At 50.0% G+C, this 18,467-nt stretch overlaps 2 non-coding genes and 1 pseudogene across 2 annotated transcripts; all 3 read right to left on the bottom strand.

Annotated features, from left to right (window-relative positions):
• Positions 1–5,119: 5,119 nt before the first annotated feature.
• On the bottom strand, positions 5,120–5,317 carry LOC148647464 (U2 spliceosomal RNA). The gene has a single exon (XR_015927084.1). It is a non-coding gene; the product is annotated as a U2 spliceosomal RNA (small nuclear RNA).
• Positions 5,318–11,984: 6,667 nt separating this feature from the next.
• LOC148647463 (U2 spliceosomal RNA) lies at positions 11,985–12,192 on the bottom strand (annotated as a pseudogene).
• A 3,512-nt stretch (positions 12,193–15,704) lies between these two features.
• LOC148647462 (U2 spliceosomal RNA) lies at positions 15,705–15,899 on the bottom strand. Its single transcript, XR_015927034.1, has one exon. It is a non-coding gene; the product is annotated as a U2 spliceosomal RNA (small nuclear RNA).
• Positions 15,900–18,467: the final 2,568 nt, after the last annotated feature.

Here is an 18,467-nt window from a genome sequence, read left to right as displayed (position 1 = left end):
CGCACAAAAAACTGATGTTTGTATAAGATCTTGTCATCTACTGCTTTACACAGGTCAGCCACAAAAATGGCGTCTAGTTTGATTGGCAGATCTGGAACTTCTCTACCCCCCTCACTGATGTTCCTGTACATATCTAGACGTTTCACATATTCATAACCACCCCCCCATACAAAGTCAAAAACCATCTTCGTTAAAGAGCGTCTAAAACAAACTGGCATAGGAAAAACCTTTGCAATGTGCACAAGACTTGGTAGAATGTCACCTTTAAGTACCAAAACCTTCCCTGAATAGGACAATGATCTTTTCTTCCATAGACCAAGTTTACTATTCACCTGGGATAATCGAGTCTCCCAATTCCTTCTTCCAGTCCCTTCCCTATCAAACTGCACTCCTAATATTTTCAAGGAATTCATTTCCAGAGACAGACCTCCTACCACCTCATCCCTGTTACTCCATGGACCAAAATACTGCACACTACTCTTATTTCTATTTAGTCTTGCACCTGTGCATTGGTTGAAGACTTCTATCAGCTCCAAGGCGACTAACAGGCTTCTGTCAGAGCTCAAAGTTAGAACAATATCATCCGCGTAGGCCAACACTTTGGTTTGGAGGCCTCCGCTTCCCGGGATCACTATACCCTCAACCTTTCTATCTCGTCTTATCAACTCTAATAGTGGCTCTATATAGATCACATATAGAATTGGAGACAACGGACATCCTTGTCTAACACCCTTTCTTACGTCGAAGGGTTCACTCATAAAACCATTTATGTTGACTCTGGTGGAAGCTCCTCCATACAGGGCTTTCAGCCAAGAGATAAAGCAACTGCTGACCCCATAACGATCCAACACATCCCATAAGCATTGATGATCCACCCTATCAAATGCTTTCTCCTGATCTAGACTAGCTATCATCAGACACTGATGTCTGTCTTCTGCCCAAGCAATGGTATCTCTAAGCAGGCCGAGGTTCCAGTGTAGGGACCTACCCGCCACGCCACAGGTCTGATCCGGCTGTATTACTGATGGCAATACTTTCCTTATCCTGTCACATAATATTTTTGCCAGGATTTTATATTCAACACACAACAATTGAATAGGCCTCCAATTTTCTAGCCTCTTAGGATCACCTTTCTTAAATAACAGAGACAAAACTCCCTGTGCCATTGTATCTCCCAAAGTTCCCCCATCTAGAATTGCTTGAAAGACTTCGAGCATCGATGGACCTATCAAGTCCCAGAAAGTGAGATAAAATTCTACCGGGATACCATCAACCCCCGGAACTTTCCCTGTCTTCATTCTCCGAGTAGCCCCCTCAACTTCGGCTAGATCCATGCGCATCACTAAAGCCCTATTTTCCTCAGCACTAACCTTCTTCTCAATATACTCCAAACCACCGACCCCCTTTACTGACTCCCCTTCCCTCTTATTGAAGTACGTAGTAAAATACTTTACGGCTTCCTCCAACATTTCATGCGGAGTACTTACCACGTCCCCTTCTGCTGTAAACAAGCTCCCGAATGCTCTTTTAACCCGCTTGGCTTTAACCGATTTAAAAAGCAGGCCTGAGACCTCTTCTTGTCCATCCAGGAAGCCGATACCAGCTCTGGTTAAAAACTCTCTGGACTGTCTAAGATAAAGTTCTCTCAATCGCGCCTTCAGCTCCTGGGCTTTCGAGAAATTAAAATCTGCACCTTTATTTGTCTCCTCATACATATTTTCCAACACTTTTTGAAGCCTCCTCACTTCAAAATTCCTTCTTTGATTTCGACACTTACAGTACCGAATTGAAATTTCCTTAACCTGCCACTTGACATACTCCCACCATTCAATTAACGATGGCCACTCTTGTTTCTGTCCTAACCAAAAAAACCATTTATCCCTAATTAACTCTTTGTAGCCATCCTCATTCAGTACAGCTGTATTTAATTTCCAGTAACCTGGACCAAACTTAACCCCCACCCCTTCCACCTCAACCACCAACAGTTCATGATCGGAAAAATAAAAGGGTACGACCAAGGCTTTAACAATAACCAAACCTCGAGACAGAAATACATAATCCAGTCTTTTGGCGGCCCCTGCTGCATTCCTCCAAGTAACTGGGGGAACCAACCCACCTGTTGCTGGCCCTTTAAGACAGAAACTATCAAATAAATCAAAATCCCTCAGCAGTTTATTAATTTCTAAGGATCCTGCTGTTCTTTTATTTAAATCTTCGTTGAAGTCGCCAGCAATCACTAATTTTCTATTAGTCACACACCAGGGGACTAGCTCGGAAAAAAAACTCCCCCTTGACGTCCTATCCGCCGGTGCATAGACGACTATAAATCTCATTTTTATATTTGAAAATACCCCATCCACCACAAGGATTCTCCCTGGCCGCACCATATAAGTTTCTGTAATGTCAATATGATTATTCCCAAATAATATACCCACCCCAGAAGAGTGTACTCCCCCCACACACCAAAAGGACTTCCCCAAATCCCAGTCTTTAGAAAACCGCTTCACATCTGTATTTCCACCCAAGTGCACTTCCTGTAAAAAACAAATATCAAACTTATATTCACGCAAAACTTTATACACAGCAATTCTTTTAGACCTGTTTTTCAGTCCTCTAACATTTACAGTTAAAATTTTGAAGGTCATGTTGACCTCCCTCCATCTCTCCCTCCAGGATCTACATCCGGTTCTGCAGAGCTGTCTGTCTCCGAGGAACTTGTATCAGTCGTCCTATAAGGTGTTGAACTTTCCTCCTCTGACTGGGACTGCACCACGTTCGGATCCACCGAAACGCAGCGCAGGTAAGTCGACTCCTTTAACCTTCCTTTTGGCAGGAGCCCCTTCTGACCCCAAACCGAGGGTGCGGCTTCCTCCCGCTCTGGGGGGGATTCCATCACCATGCCTTCTTCTACATCCTCCTCTGTAGGAGCATCCTCCTTGGCCTTCTTCTCCTCCCCCGCAGGTGACTCTTCTTCGGAATCCTCCCTTGGCCTTTTCTGGACTGCCACATTCCCTTCCATGTCGAAATCACCCAAATCCATCGCCAGGCCTTCTTGCGGCAGGGGCTCAAACAAGTCCAGGGCTCTAGCCACCTGACCAGCAGGTAAGCTACCGCTACTGTCCAAACCATTATCTGATGCTTCACTCACATCCACCTCTGCTATCCCCTCACTCTCGATCTCTTTGCCTCCACCTATCCCGACCGTTTCGTTCTTGTTTCCCTCTGTCTTCTCATTTTGTTTACCTTCCTTTCCTCCTACTTCTTCCTCCTCTCCTTCTTGTTCCGAGTCGGTTGCCTCCTCAACGGCATCTGGGAAGCCTCTCTCTTGCTCCCTGGCCATCTCCGGGTCTCTCCATACACAGTCTCTATATAAATGATTTGCATTCCCACACAGAGAGCAAGTTTTCTGATAACATCTCCCCTTAGTGTGGTCCCGTGCTCCACACCTCGAACAAGAGGTGGCAGTACAGTCCTTATCCATATGTCCAAAGGAACAACATTTCCTACAGTAAGAAGGCTGATTCTGATAATATATATAACCCTTGCTTTGACCCATAGAAAAGGCCGACGGGGGGTGCGAAAACCCATCCGGGTTACTAGCATTCCGCCTGAGTCGCACCTGATATCTGCGTCTCCCATTCCAGACCCGAAATCTATCACCAATTATTTGGGGACCTGCCAGGACATCCACGTGTCTCCACAGGTAAGCAGTAATGATGTCATCCCCAATGAAAGGGTCATGCATGTTCACTATTAGAAATCTCACATCGTCCTGAGCCAGACCCAAGATCGCAAAGTCCTGTAGCAATTCATTGTTCTTCATCTCCTCACATCTCCCAGAGACTCTCTTATAAATCTGGTCATTATTAAACGTAGCATCAAAAAAACAAAAAGGCCTGTTTCCTTGTAGGCATTTCACTTCAGCCGGTATCGCATTCAAAATTCCAAATAAAATCTTGCACTCAAACTCATATCTGCCCATCATTTCTTTCTCTCTCACCCATTTAAAGCGTAAAGTCCATTTCAGCCGAGGAGCCTGGTTGGCCCACTCAGGGTGGGCCTGGCCCTCGGCCATTGCGGAAAAAACGACCTTCCGACGCTCTTCTCACCGGTCTTCAACGTAGCCTTCTTACAAAAAAAAACACATCCAACAAAAAACAGGAAACAGCAAAACGAACCTTCTCCTTCGATCCAAACGTCTGCAGGCCCGGATAGCAGTCCACCAATCTCTCCCCTGATCTTGGCCAAAAGGCCGAGAAGCGATGCCCACAAAGGCGCGGACCGACGCGCGGGCGTTCCGCTGGCGCACAGTGGCGCAGGCCGACTCCTCTGGAGCCCGGGACCCGCGCAGCTGCCGGCCTCCCTGCAGCCAGAGGCCTGCCGCGGGACTCTGCTCCCCCTCTCTCTTGCCTGCCCGCCTGCCTTCCTGCCAGTCCCGGGCGGGGGCCCTGCTCTTTGATCTTCTGTCAACGGCCCGACAACGACCGCAGCCGCAGGGGGCGCCAGCCGCCCGGCCTCCTTAGCTTAGGCCCCTCCCACCGGCAGCAGCTGCGCCCAACCGGCTGCAAGCCAAAGCCGAGCGCCAGCACCTGCGGGCAGAGGCAAGGGGCAGCTCTCTCTCGGGAGGGAGGGAGGGACGGGGACGCGCGCGCACACACACACGCCTGCCTGCCTGCCTGCCTGCCTGCCGAAAAAAAAGAAAGAAAAGGTGGATATACTAAGTTTTTGGGAGGGAAAACGCCCAGCTGTCGAAAGGGGCCCGCCTGCAGGGACGGGGACGGACACACACGCAAGCAAGCAAGCAAGCAAGCAAGCAAGCAAGCAAGCAAGCCACGCCTGCCTCCCTGGGAAAAGGCTGAAAAACCTAAGTTTTTTGGAGGGAAAACGCACGGGAGCCGAAAAGGGGGCCGGCCTGCTTGCCCAGAGAGTCGAGACGCGGGAAAGCGCACAGAGGGAGCACGGGAACCGAGAGGGCGAGAGAGAGACAGAACACAGAGACACACAGATGGGGGACGAGGGACGAGACCCGAGAAGAAGGAGCTCCAGTCCACTTCGCTTGCTCGCTCGCTCGCTCGCTAGCTAGCTAGCTACCTACGTCTGTCTTTTCACCGCTGAGAGAAGGTGGTGCACCGCTCCCGGAGGCGCTGCAATACCGGGCCGATGCGTGGAGAGGACGGAGCAAGCTCCTGATCCAGCTCCCTGTTCCAAAAATCCGTTTAATATGTGGTCCCCCGATGGGGGACGTATCAGATATTAAACTGATAAGAACAGATTTTTTTTTTTTTTTTTTTTTTATTATACAAAATACAAAATAAAACACCAAAAACTACAAATACATAAGTCCAAAAACACAATCAAAAACAAAAAACAATTACACAGCTAAATCAAAGATATCATAATCTCATCCCTTATATAGACACAACCCACCCCAATACAATTCCCCTGCTCAAAAACAAACCCACAATTAACATGAAGCAGATATGCGTACATAAAATAAACAACTTACTTGAAAAACACAGTACATGATTTCCAACCCCAACCCTATTTACCATAATCCCGCCCCTTATGCAAATTACCTTCCACCCCCAAATTCACCCAACAGTCTTATTTACAAATTACAGGAACATTAAAGGACCTAGACTATTTCCAATCCCAGATATCCACTATGGATTTCCATTTCTCCTTTGCGGCATGAAAACCCCATCTTTTTATGTCCCCTTCTACCAACCCTCTCAAATTCCATAAAAGCCTTCTATATAACCCATCTACTGTACAAACAATTCCCCTCTTGACTAACAAATTCCTGGAATTCCATAACTCAAACTTAATTAAACTAACTAGCAACCATAACACAAAGCTCTTAGCGTTTGCCCCACCTCCCACCTTCAACCCATATAACACAACTGCAGGAAGTACACAGAAAGTGGAGGACAGGCTACTAAACAAAGTTTCACATTTGTTCCAGGTCCGCTGAGCAAAATTACAGTCCCAAAACACGTGGCTGATCGACTCCACCGCATGACACCCGGCTCTAGGACACTCCTGCTGCTTTGTCAGCTTATGTTTGAACAAAACCTCACGAACTGCCAAACGACCCCAAGCGGATAGCCAGTTCAAATCCATTAGATGGTGCTGTAGCCCTCTGGGCTGGACTCGCCGCCAGACCACGTTGGGGACGCCACCTACGAGGCTGGCCTCTTCAGCTTGAGTTACTGCAGAATAGAGCCGTCTGTGGTTAAGCAGGACCTGGTGATCTTTAAGCTCAGGGTGCTGTTTCAGCCAGTGTGTCGCATGCCGATAGTGCCATGGCAGATCGTTCCCATGAGGCAAACTGTTGGACCACTGAGCCAGGGCGCGCACGTGGCTAGATAGCCAGAACCTGACAAAATACTGAAAGGGATGTGAGACTGGGGAATGCAGAGCTATACACAGGCCAGACACATATATACAGTTTAGCTTTACAGGGAAGTTGGGAACTCCCCGTCCGCCTTCTTCCACTGGGCGATACATATCGACTCTGCGCACATACTCATATTTTCCCCCCCACATGAACATAAAAACCTCCCTTACCAGATATCTGTTGAAGCGTGCAGGCATGGGATACACCGATGCTAGATAAACCAGCACAGGCAGAAACACCACTTTCAGGATCAGGACTTTACCTACAAAGGACAGCTGCTTGTTCTTCCAGTGCGTCAGCTGCAGCCTAGCCTTCTCCAGCCTCTGGGACCAATTGCACCAAGCAGCATCCTGTGCCGTGAATAACACCCCTAGAATCTTAAGGGGCCCTTGACAGATGTCCAATCCATGCGCTGGTCCCAGCTGTTCTTTCCAAGGCCCGAAGAACTTGATCTGACTTTTCCCCCTGTTTAGCTTTGCACCTGACGCGAGGGAGAAGTTCTCGAAGACGTCCAAGGCCGCCTGTAGGCTAAGGTAAGAGCTGAGAAATAAGGTAACATCGTCAGCATATAATGCCACCTTAACTCTTTTTCCTCCACTCCCAGGTACGAGGATCCCGTCAATGGATGGCTCCTTCTGGACTGCCCGCGCATAAGGTTCCATATATAGTGCAAAAAGTAATGGGGACAGGGGGCAGCCCTGACGCACACCAGACTCTTGGAGAACCAGTCCTCCCAGGTGCCCGTTCACCAGAACTCTACTGCCAACCTGTGAGTACAGTATTTTTAACCAGCCCAGCATGACAGGGCCGAATCCCATCTTCTCCATCACTTGCCAGACAAAGGTGTGTGAGACATTGTCAAAAGCTTTTTCTAGGTCCAAGCTGGCGATCAGCAACGGGACGTTCCTGTTCTCGGACCACGCTATCACATCCCGTACTAGTTGGAGGGTCCAGCTGGCACGCCGACCTCGAACCCCGCAGGTTTGGTCCCAACCGATCACATGAGCTAGGACCCCCTTCAAGCGGTTTACCAGCACTTTAGCGATCAGCTTATAGTCCACGCACAACATCTGCAGCGGCCTCCAGTTCTTAAGGTCCTTTGCAGGTCCTTTTTTATACAACAGTGTGAGGATTCCCTCCCTCATAGACTCACACATAGCCTTCCTACGAAAGATTTCCTCCGTCACCTGAAGTAAGATTGGCCCTAAGATATCCCAGAACGTCCGATAAAATTCGGCTGGTAGTCCGTCTTTACCTGGTACCTTACCAGCCTTCATGCCGAGCAGAGCGTCGCCAAGTTCCTGCAAGCTTATAGGAGCCTCCAACTGTTCTTGGGCTTTGACAGGAACCTGCGCTGTAATACCGCTCAGCAGCTTTGCACCCATGGCCTCGTCCACCGTCTTTAGGGAAAAAAGACATTGGTAAAAGTGCCTCACCACTTCCAGCATCTCCTCACTACTAGTAACTATTTTCCCCTCCGAAGTCTGAATGCCAGTCATCACACTGCGCTTCTGTCTCTGACGAATTTGCCGGAAGAAAAAACTGGAACATGTTTCGTGAGATTGTATGAACTGCACGTGGGCTCTGAACAGGTAACTCCTTGCCTTTTGCTCGTGATAAGTGCGCAGTTCAGCTTTAGCTGCTGCAATATCTTCAGGGCACACTGACATATCCTTATTACACTGGGAAAACAAGGTGTTTAATCTTTCCTGCAGCGCCCTGCCCTTCTGCCGCTCACGCTTGAGCCTTGCTCTGCCATAAATTCTGGTCTCCTTTCTAATTTTCTTTTTTAAGTGTTCCCACCAATCAATCAGGGGAGTCCCCAGATTCCTCTCCTTCCACCATGTTTGCAATTTGTACCTCATTACCTTGACATATTCGTCTTCTCTTAGGTTCTCCGTATTTAACTTCCACACCCCACGCCCAAACTGGTTCCTTAAATGTGGAAAATGGGCCTCTACTAGGGCATGGTCAGAAAAACCTACCGGCAGCACCACCACCTTCTCCACAGGTACGTCCAGTGAGGCGAATACATAATCAAGGCGCTTCACAGTACCTTGAGCGTTCCTCCACGTGGCCTCTGCTTTCTCCTTTCGGATCCGGTAGGCGCAGTCGTAAAGTCCAAACTGTGCTAGAAGAAGATTGAGCTGCTTTGCCCCTGGATCCCTCTTATCTTGGAGGTCCACGTTAAAGTCTCCTCCCATGATGATCCATTTGTTGGTAAGGCAAACAGGATAAAGTTCCTTAAAGAAATCTGCCCGTAAAGCCATCATTGCCGGGGCATACACACACACACACCGAAAGCAATTCTCACCCGAACAAATATCCAAATATAAGGCTCTCCCAGGCACTACATTCACACATTTCTCCACTATAAAATTGCGATTGCCAAATAAAACTCCAACTCCCGAGGAGTGGACACCTCCGATATTCCATCTAGAATCTCCTCTGTCCCACTCACGAGTGAACTGTATGACGTCTCTTTCATCTTTTAGATGGACTTCCTGCACCAAACAAATATCAAAAACCATGGTTTTCAGGTAAGAAAAAAAGGCCGTCCTCTTTACTAAGTTCCTTAAACCCCGAATATTTAAAGTTAATATTTTCAACATTAGGGGGCAGTAAAAAGGCTCATCAGCTCCATGTAGGCTTGACGCACTGACGCCTCCCTTTGTCCCTGCAAATATAGTTTATCTATTTTACCTCCTGATCGCGTACAGCCAACTGACACTCCTTCATGCAACCTCAGCACACGTCGGAAGTTTGACGGCCGGGGCGGGTACTGCACGTTTCCGTTCTTCCAGGCACAGGCCTCCAAAAACTGCAGCGGGACCTCCAGAATCTTCAGCACTTTGTCAGGGCGCCTTTCCACCCCCACCTCGTACATCTCCTTCAGTTCTCCCTTGTCCCTTATCCATTTCTTTACAAAGTCACCCAACAACATCTTCTTATTGGTCGCATCTATCTGGTTGCGGCCCTTTACTTCGAGGGTTGAAATCTCCTCACCAGAGTGCTCACAACGCACGACAATCCCTGCCGGAGATAGCCCTTGCTCATTGAAGGTCCTAGGCCAGACTATTTTGCTGGCCTTTTCGTCCCATTTACAGAACTTCTTGAACCTCATAGGTACCTCAGCGAATATAAAGACATCTCGTTCTTCTCTCTGCAGGGCGACGCGTGGCTGCATGTGTTCTTCTGAGGCTTCTGCCGAGGTCGGGGTCATCTCCGTTTCTGGAATGACAAAGCCTGAGGACATACCCGACTCTGCCGTAAGGGGGGGGTCACCCACACCACTTACCTCGCCCTCCGACCCTAGTGGAGTAGATTCGGCCTGGGCCAACGAATCTGTGGCCATCGACTCAAGGTATTCCATGGGATCTACACCCGATTTCTTCACCAAGGGCGGCACATCATTTTCCGCCTTTCTTTTCACAACTTTCCTGGCCTGGACGGTGTCCATGGCCTCCTCTTCATCCACTCTGTCCCCCCAGTCTGACCCTACTTCCTCCGCAGAGGGCAGGCTTGATTCCTCAGCCAACGCTCTTATATGCTCTAGCGCGGCGAGCGAGACTCCACCTTCCTCCTCTGCGCTCCCCAGGACCTCCTCAGCACTCACCGGAGCCTCCGTCTCTTCTTCGCCGCTGCGATCTTCTGCTGAGGTAAGTGCTGTTGCCGTCTGCCTGTGGTCCGTTACCTCCTGCCCTTGATCCACACCCTCAGGTTCCATCACCTCCTCGCCAGCGTCAGGGACCAGCGACGCCGGTGCCGGGCCCTCTGCTGCATCTTCTGCCTGGTGAACTGAGGTAACACTTGCTGCCGATGTGCCACCCGCCACGGCTGCGAAACTCATACCTTTCTTTGGGCACGCCCTGTAAATGTGCCCAGAGACCCCGCACAAATTACATTTCGGCTCAGCCCTGCACATGAAGGTGCTGTGCCCCACAGTATCACACCTTCGACAGACCTCCACATCACAGTCAGCAGCATAATGGCCCTTCTGCCTGCATCGTCTACACGCCAAGGGTTGATCAGGGTAGTACAGATAACCTGTATAAGTTCCAATTGAGAAGTTAGCAGGAGGGTGCAAGAGCCCATCTTCAGCACTAGGGTCCGCTCTGAAACGCACCAGAAATTTCCTTTTCCCGTTCCAGACTCTCTTCCTATCCATCTCCTTGATACCCGTGCCCTGAACGTCAACAAATCTTTTAAGAAAATTAACAATGTCTGCGTCTGGGGTAAAAGGGTTGTTCATATGGACCCATATGGGTCTCGCCTCCCGTGCAAACAAAGGTTCAAGGAAAAAATGAACAAAAGGTTCCTCCAGTCTGCGAGCAGTCAAAACAGACCAAACTTTCGTGCACTGTTCAGCAGAGTAAAGTGACAAATCAAAAATCTTTTTACCTGGAAAGTCCTGGAGGCAATAGATCTCTTCAGGCTGTAAGGACAAATGCTTGAAAAGGACTTCATCCTCGAAAGCATCCCTCTTGGCAAAATCCTTGTCAGAAGCCTCCACTCGCAGCACAAAACGCACAGTATGCCTTGGTCTTGCATTCTTGCTTGAAGTCCTCTCCATCTTGTGTAGAGTGGCCGGAATCCTATCCGCCACAAAGAAAAAATCGCCGTCGCCTGGAAAAAGCCGCGCCGTCCACCCCTTCCCGCCTTTGACTCAGAGCCCAAGCCGCGGTCAGGCCACGCACTCAGGATCTTCGCCAAAAGGCCGAGAAGCGATGCCCACAAAGGCGCGGACCGACGCGCGGGCGTTCCGCTGGCGCACAGTGGCGCAGGCCGACTCCTCTGGAGCCCGGGACCCGCGCAGCTGCCGGCCTCCCTGCAGCCAGAGGCCTGCCGCGGGACTCTGCTCCCCCTCTCTCTTGCCTGCCCGCCTGCCTTCCTGCCAGTCCCGGGCGGGGGCCCTGCTCTTTGATCTTCTGTCAACGGCCCGACAACGACCGCAGCCGCAGGGGGCGCCAGCCGCCCGGCCTCCTTAGCTTAGGCCCCTCCCACCGGCAGCAGCTGCGCCCAACCGGCTGCAAGCCAAAGCCGAGCGCCAGCACCTGCGGGCAGAGGCAAGGGGCAGCTCTCTCTCGGGAGGGAGGGAGGGACGGGGACGCGCGCGCACACACACACGCCTGCCTGCCTGCCTGCCTGCCTGCCGAAAAAAAAGAAAGAAAAGGTGGATATACTAAGTTTTTGGGAGGGAAAACGCCCAGCTGTCGAAAGGGGCCCGCCTGCAGGGACGGGGACGGACACACACGCAAGCAAGCAAGCAAGCAAGCAAGCAAGCAAGCAAGCAAGCCACGCCTGCCTCCCTGGGAAAAGGCTGAAAAACCTAAGTTTTTTGGAGGGAAAACGCACGGGAGCCGAAAAGGGGGCCGGCCTGCTTGCCCAGAGAGTCGAGACGCGGGAAAGCGCACAGAGGGAGCACGGGAACCGAGAGGGCGAGAGAGAGACAGAACACAGAGACACACAGATGGGGGACGAGGGACGAGACCCGAGAAGAAGGAGCTCCAGTCCACTTCGCTTGCTCGCTCGCTCGCTCGCTAGCTAGCTAGCTACCTACGTCTGTCTTTTCACCGCTGAGAGAAGGTGGTGCACCGCTCCCGGAGGCGCTGCAATACCGGGCCGATGCGTGGAGAGGACGGAGCAAGCTCCTGATCCAGCTCCCTGTTCCAAAAATCCGTTTAATATGTGGTCCCCCGATGGGGGACGTATCAGATATTAAACTGATAAGAACAGATTTTTTTTTTTTTTTTTTTTTTTTTTTTTTTTTATTGCAAAATTACAAAAGAAATTCCAAAAACTCCAAAGAACAAAACACAATCCCCAAATACACAATAATCACAATAACAACCAAAGTCATCTCAACCCATAATCCTGTTAAACACAAAATTCCATTCAATAGTTGACTAACAAAAACTTCTAAATACTAACAACCCTTCCCACTCAATTCTCAACAATTAATTACACAGCAAAATCAATACACAACAAAATCTGTACATCCCCATATCATAGCTCAGAACCCCAATTATTACCATAATCCCACCCATTATGCAAATTAAACCAAAACCCCCTTCCCAAATTTACAATTCATACATTTCCACAATCCTTGAATTAACTCCCAGCACCACCCGTCACAAACTAGTCCCCTCCCAAACCACCCATTACATAAACCCACGTTTCAAACAAGTCAAACACATACAAAAAATCAAACAATCCAAAATTCATATAAAAAACAAAACAATTTCTTGTTATACTAATACAAATCCCATTCTTTCCCCTTTTTTCGACTAACAAAAACTTCTGAATACTAACAACACTTCCCATTCAATTTTCAACAAATCATTACACAGCAAAATCTCTACAAAACACAAATCTGCTTAAATCTATTACACAATCTCAAACCCCACTAATCTCCCTACTCCCGCCCCTTATGCAAATCAATCAAACCCTCATCCCCAAACTTACAATACATTCATTTCCTTACCTCCATTAAATACAATCTGTATCCCATCACAATTAAACACATTCATCATCTGAAACACTACTCTCACTATTCCCTTTACACAACATTTTAATAAATGAAACAGCAGCATCATTACACATCGCTTTACCTTTTCCCGACACACGTAGCCCTCTAACCATTCTTTTTCCCGGAACCGAGTATTCAAAAAGAAGCTGTGGAAACTTCTTTTCCATATACCGTGACACAGCCATCACCCGTTTCCTATCCAAAGGCAACAAAAGATCTTCAAACATATTCCTATCCACCGCTTTTCTATTTTTCCCCAAAGGCCATTCAAAATGAATACGTCTCTTCCTCTCCTCCCTCCACTGCTTCCACTCAATGTCTCCATCCCAAAAATCCATCTCTCCCCCCCCCATCCGCACCTCCCCCTTTAATACATCACCCTCCACCTTCTCAGAATCAATATCAACAGTTAGAACAGCGAAGGGGTTTACACTCTCCACTGCCTGCCCACCCACTTCCACCTCTTGCCTAACAACACCCTTCCCTTTACCCTTCCCCCTCTGAGCCACTGACCAATCGATACCCTCACCCCCCTCCAACACTTGACCAGCCCCACTTGGATCATCGTCCTCCACCTCCTCAGGATCACCAGCCGCCACTTTCTTCCTACGAGAGACTCCCCTCTCCGCCACTTGGCCTGTCCCGCTTGAGTCGTCGTCACCCTTCACCTCCTCAGGATCCCGATCCGCCACCCTCTTCCGACTAGGAATTCCTGAAACAGACATCCCCCGGCTCCCCGAAGGCCCCTCATCACCATCCATTTCAATGTCAGGCACACTCTCCGCCCACGACACCCTTCCTGATTCCTCGACCAACTCCTCCACCATCTCGGCGACCTCCTCCGGACCCTCTCCCTGCTTAGGGGCCACCGAAACTCCATCCTTCTCCGCCACACCTCCAGCCTCCACCATAGACTCCTTCTCCGCAGACCTCTGTTCTCCTGGAGCCGCTCCCGTCCTCCTTGCAAAAGACTCTCCAGCAGTCGACCGAGCCCGGGCTGCACCTGCATAGCTCCTTGACCTTTGGAAACAGTTCTTATACACATGGCTGGCTTCACCACACAAATTACAAGATAAGGGCTTGGTACACTTCTCTGCCTTGTGCCCTCTTTCCCCACACCTTCTGCAACATATAACAGTGCATTCAGCTGCCACGTGACCCTCCGCTGCACAGTTCCGACATACAAAAGGCTGCCCAGGGTAATTCAGGTGACCTCCATTCGAACCGATCATAAAGAAAGCTGGTGGGTGAACATACCCACCTTTCTCAGACGCAATAGTCCTTAAGCGCACCATGTACCTTCTTTTCCCCGTCCAGAAGTTCCTAGAGTCCATAACCTTTACACCATTCCCTTGAATGTCCACAAATCTTCTCAAAAAACATACCAGCTCAGACTCTGGCACATATGGATTATGCATATGCACAGTCAAAGGCCTTAGTTCTCTGACAAACAATGGCTCTATAACAAAATTAACAAAGGGCAAGTTCTCCTTCTGAGCTTGAAGAACATTCCATTTCTCCATACAAACTTTCTCAGAAATAAAAGAAACATCAAAAATACCTTTCCCAGGAAAATCTTGATAGCAAAAAACATCCGGAACCTCCACGCCCAAAGCTTGGATCAGCACAATGTCCGAAAACTCCTCTCTCTTCATCCTTTCGGTTCCCGGTCTCTCCTTCCATACGAAACGAACGGAATTCCGCATCCGTCCCTCTCTGCCCAGCCACTCTCCGCCTGCCGAAGCCGCAACTCCGCCAATCGCCTCCATCGCTCCGTCCTCTCCCCTCCGGTTTGCTCTGCCTCCAACAGCTGCCTCCACCGTCGCCTCCTCCGCCGCCTTCCCGACCCTCTGACTAAGACCTCGGAACTGCGGTCAAGCCACTTGAACCTTGATCTTAGCCAAAAGGCCGAGAAGCGATGCCCACAAAGGCGCGGACCGACGCGCGGGCGTTCCGCTGGCGCACAGTGGCGCAGGCCGACTCCTCTGGAGCCCGGGACCCGCGCAGCTGCCGGCCTCCCTGCAGCCAGAGGCCTGCCGCGGGACTCTGCTCCCCCTCTCTCTTGCCTGCCCGCCTGCCTTCCTGCCAGTCCCGGGCGGGGGCCCTGCTCTTTGATCTTCTGTCAACGGCCCGACAACGACCGCAGCCGCAGGGGGCGCCAGCCGCCCGGCCTCCTTAGCTTAGGCCCCTCCCACCGGCAGCAGCTGCGCCCAACCGGCTGCAAGCCAAAGCCGAGCGCCAGCACCTGCGGGCAGAGGCAAGGGGCAGCTCTCTCTCGGGAGGGAGGGAGGGACGGGGACGCGCGCGCACACACACACGCCTGCCTGCCTGCCTGCCTGCCTGCCGAAAAAAAAGAAAGAAAAGGTGGATATACTAAGTTTTTGGGAGGGAAAACGCCCAGCTGTCGAAAGGGGCCCGCCTGCAGGGACGGGGACGGACACACACGCAAGCAAGCAAGCAAGCAAGCAAGCAAGCAAGCAAGCAAGCCACGCCTGCCTCCCTGGGAAAAGGCTGAAAAACCTAAGTTTTTTGGAGGGAAAACGCACGGGAGCCGAAAAGGGGGCCGGCCTGCTTGCCCAGAGAGTCGAGACGCGGGAAAGCGCACAGAGGGAGCACGGGAACCGAGAGGGCGAGAGAGAGACAGAACACAGAGACACACAGATGGGGGACGAGGGACGAGACCCGAGAAGAAGGAGCTCCAGTCCACTTCGCTTGCTCGCTCGCTCGCTCGCTAGCTAGCTAGCTACCTACGTCTGTCTTTTCACCGCTGAGAGAAGGTGGTGCACCGCTCCCGGAGGCGCTGCAATACCGGGCCGATGCGTGGAGAGGACGGAGCAAGCTCCTGATCCAGCTCCCTGTTCCAAAAATCCGTTTAATATGTGGTCCCCCGATGGGGGACGTATCAGATATTAAACTGATAAGAACAGATTTTTTTTTTTTTTTTTTTATTATACAAAATACAAAATAAAACACCAAAAACTACAAATACATAAGTCCAAAAACACAATCAAAAACAAAAAACAATTACACAGCTAAATCAAAGATATCATAATCTCATCCCTTATATAGACACAACCCACCCCAATACAATTCCCCTGCTCAAAAACAAACCCACAATTAACATGAAGCAGATATGCGTACATAAAATAAACAACTTACTTGAAAAACACAGTACATGATTTCCAACCCCAACCCTATTTACCATAATCCCGCCCCTTATGCAAATTACCTTCCACCCCCAAATTCACCCAACAGTCTTATTTACAAATTACAGGAACATTAAAGGACCTAGACTATTTCCAATCCCAGATATCCACTATGGATTTCCATTTCTCCTTTGCGGCATGAAAACCCCATCTTTTTATGTCCCCTTCTACCAACCCTCTCAAATTCCATAAAAGCCTTCTATATAACCCATCTACTGTACAAACAATTCCCCTCTTGACTAACAAATTCCTGGAATTCCATAACTCAAACTTAATTAAACTAACTAGCAACCATAACACAAAGCTCTTAGCGTTTGCCCCACCTCCCACCTTCAACCCATATAACACAACTGCAGGAAGTACACAGAAAGTGGAGGACAGGCTACTAAACAAAGTTTCACATTTGTTCCAGGTCCGCTGAGCAAAATTACAGTCCCAAAACACGTGGCTGATCGACTCCACCGCATGACACCCGGCTCTAGGACACTCCTGCTGCTTTGTCAGCTTATGTTTGAACAAAACCTCACGAACTGCCAAACGACCCCAAGCGGATAGCCAGTTCAAATCCATTAGATGGTGCTGTAGCCCTCTGGGCTGGACTCGCCGCCAGACCACGTTGGGGACGCCACCTACGAGGCTGGCCTCTTCAGCTTGAGTTACTGCAGAATAGAGCCGTCTGTGGTTAAGCAGGACCTGGTGATCTTTAAGCTCAGGGTGCTGTTTCAGCCAGTGTGTCGCATGCCGATAGTGCCATGGCAGATCGTTCCCATGAGGCAAACTGTTGGACCACTGAGCCAGGGCGCGCACGTGGCTAGATAGCCAGAACCTGACAAAATACTGAAAGGGATGTGAGACTGGGGAATGCAGAGCTATACACAGGCCAGACACATATATACAGTTTAGCTTTACAGGGAAGTTGGGAACTCCCCGTCCGCCTTCTTCCACTGGGCGATACATATCGACTCTGCGCACATACTCATATTTTCCCCCCCACATGAACATAAAAACCTCCCTTACCAGATATCTGTTGAAGCGCGCAGGCATGGGATACACCGATGCTAGATAAACCAGCACAGGCAGAAACACCACTTTCAGGATCAGGACTTTACCTACAAAGGACAGCTGCTTGTTCTTCCAGTGCGTCAGCTGCAGCCTAGCCTTCTCCAGCCTCTGGGACCAATTGCACCAAGCAGCATCCTGTGCCGTGAATAACACCCCTAGAATCTTAAGGGGCCCTTGACAGATGTCCAATCCATGCGCTGGTCCCAGCTGTTCTTTCCAAGGCCCGAAGAACTTGATCTGACTTTTCCCCCTGTTTAGCTTTGCACCTGACGCGAGGGAGAAGTTCTCGAAGACGTCCAAGGCCGCCTGTAGGCTAAGGTAAGAGCTGAGAAATAAGGTAACATCGTCAGCATATAATGCCACCTTAACTCTTTTTCCTCCACTCCCAGGTACGAGGATCCCGTCAATGGATGGCTCCTTCTGGACTGCCCGCGCATAAGGTTCCATATATAGTGCAAAAAGTAATGGGGACAGGGGGCAGCCCTGACGCACACCAGACTCTTGGAGAACCAGTCCTCCCAGGTGCCCGTTCACCAGAACTCTACTGCCAACCTGTGAGTACAGTATTTTTAACCAGCCCAGCATGACAGGGCCGAATCCCATCTTCTCCATCACTTGCCAGACAAAGGTGTGTGAGACATTGTCAAAAGCTTTTTCTAGGTCCAAGCTGGCGATCAGCAACGGGACGTTCCTGTTCTCGGACCACGCTATCACATCCCGTACTAGTTGGAGGGTCCAGCTGGCACGCCGACCTCGAACCCCGCAGGTTTGGTCCCAACCGATCACATGAGCTAGGACCCCCTTCAAGCGGTTTACCAGCACTTTAGCGATCAGCTTATAGTCCACGCACAACATCTGCAGCGGCCTCCAGTTCTTAAGGTCCTTTGCAGGTCCTTTTTTATACAACAGTGTGAGGATTCCCTCCCTCATAGACTCACACATAGCCTTCCTACGAAAGATTTCCTCCGTCACCTGAAGTAAGATTGGCCCTAAGATATCCCAGAACGTCCGATAAAATTCGGCTGGTAGTCCGTCTTTACCTGGTACCTTACCAGCCTTCATGCCGAGCAGAGCGTCGCCAAGTTCCTGCAAGCTTATAGGAGCCTCCAACTGTTCTTGGGCTTTGACAGGAACCTGCGCTGTAATACCGCTCAGCAGCTTTGCACCCATGGCCTCGTCCACCGTCTTTAGGGAAAAAAGACATTGGTAAAAGTGCCTCACCACTTCCAGCATCTCCTCACTACTAGTAACTATTTTCCCCTCCGAAGTC

Source organism: Lepisosteus platostomus, chromosome 15, assembly GCF_059453375.1.
Source record: "Lepisosteus platostomus isolate fLepPlt1 chromosome 15, fLepPlt1.hap1, whole genome shotgun sequence".
NCBI classification, from domain to species: domain Eukaryota; kingdom Metazoa; phylum Chordata; class Actinopteri; order Semionotiformes; family Lepisosteidae; genus Lepisosteus; species Lepisosteus platostomus.
This window is presented reverse-complemented; position numbering and strand designations above follow the sequence as displayed.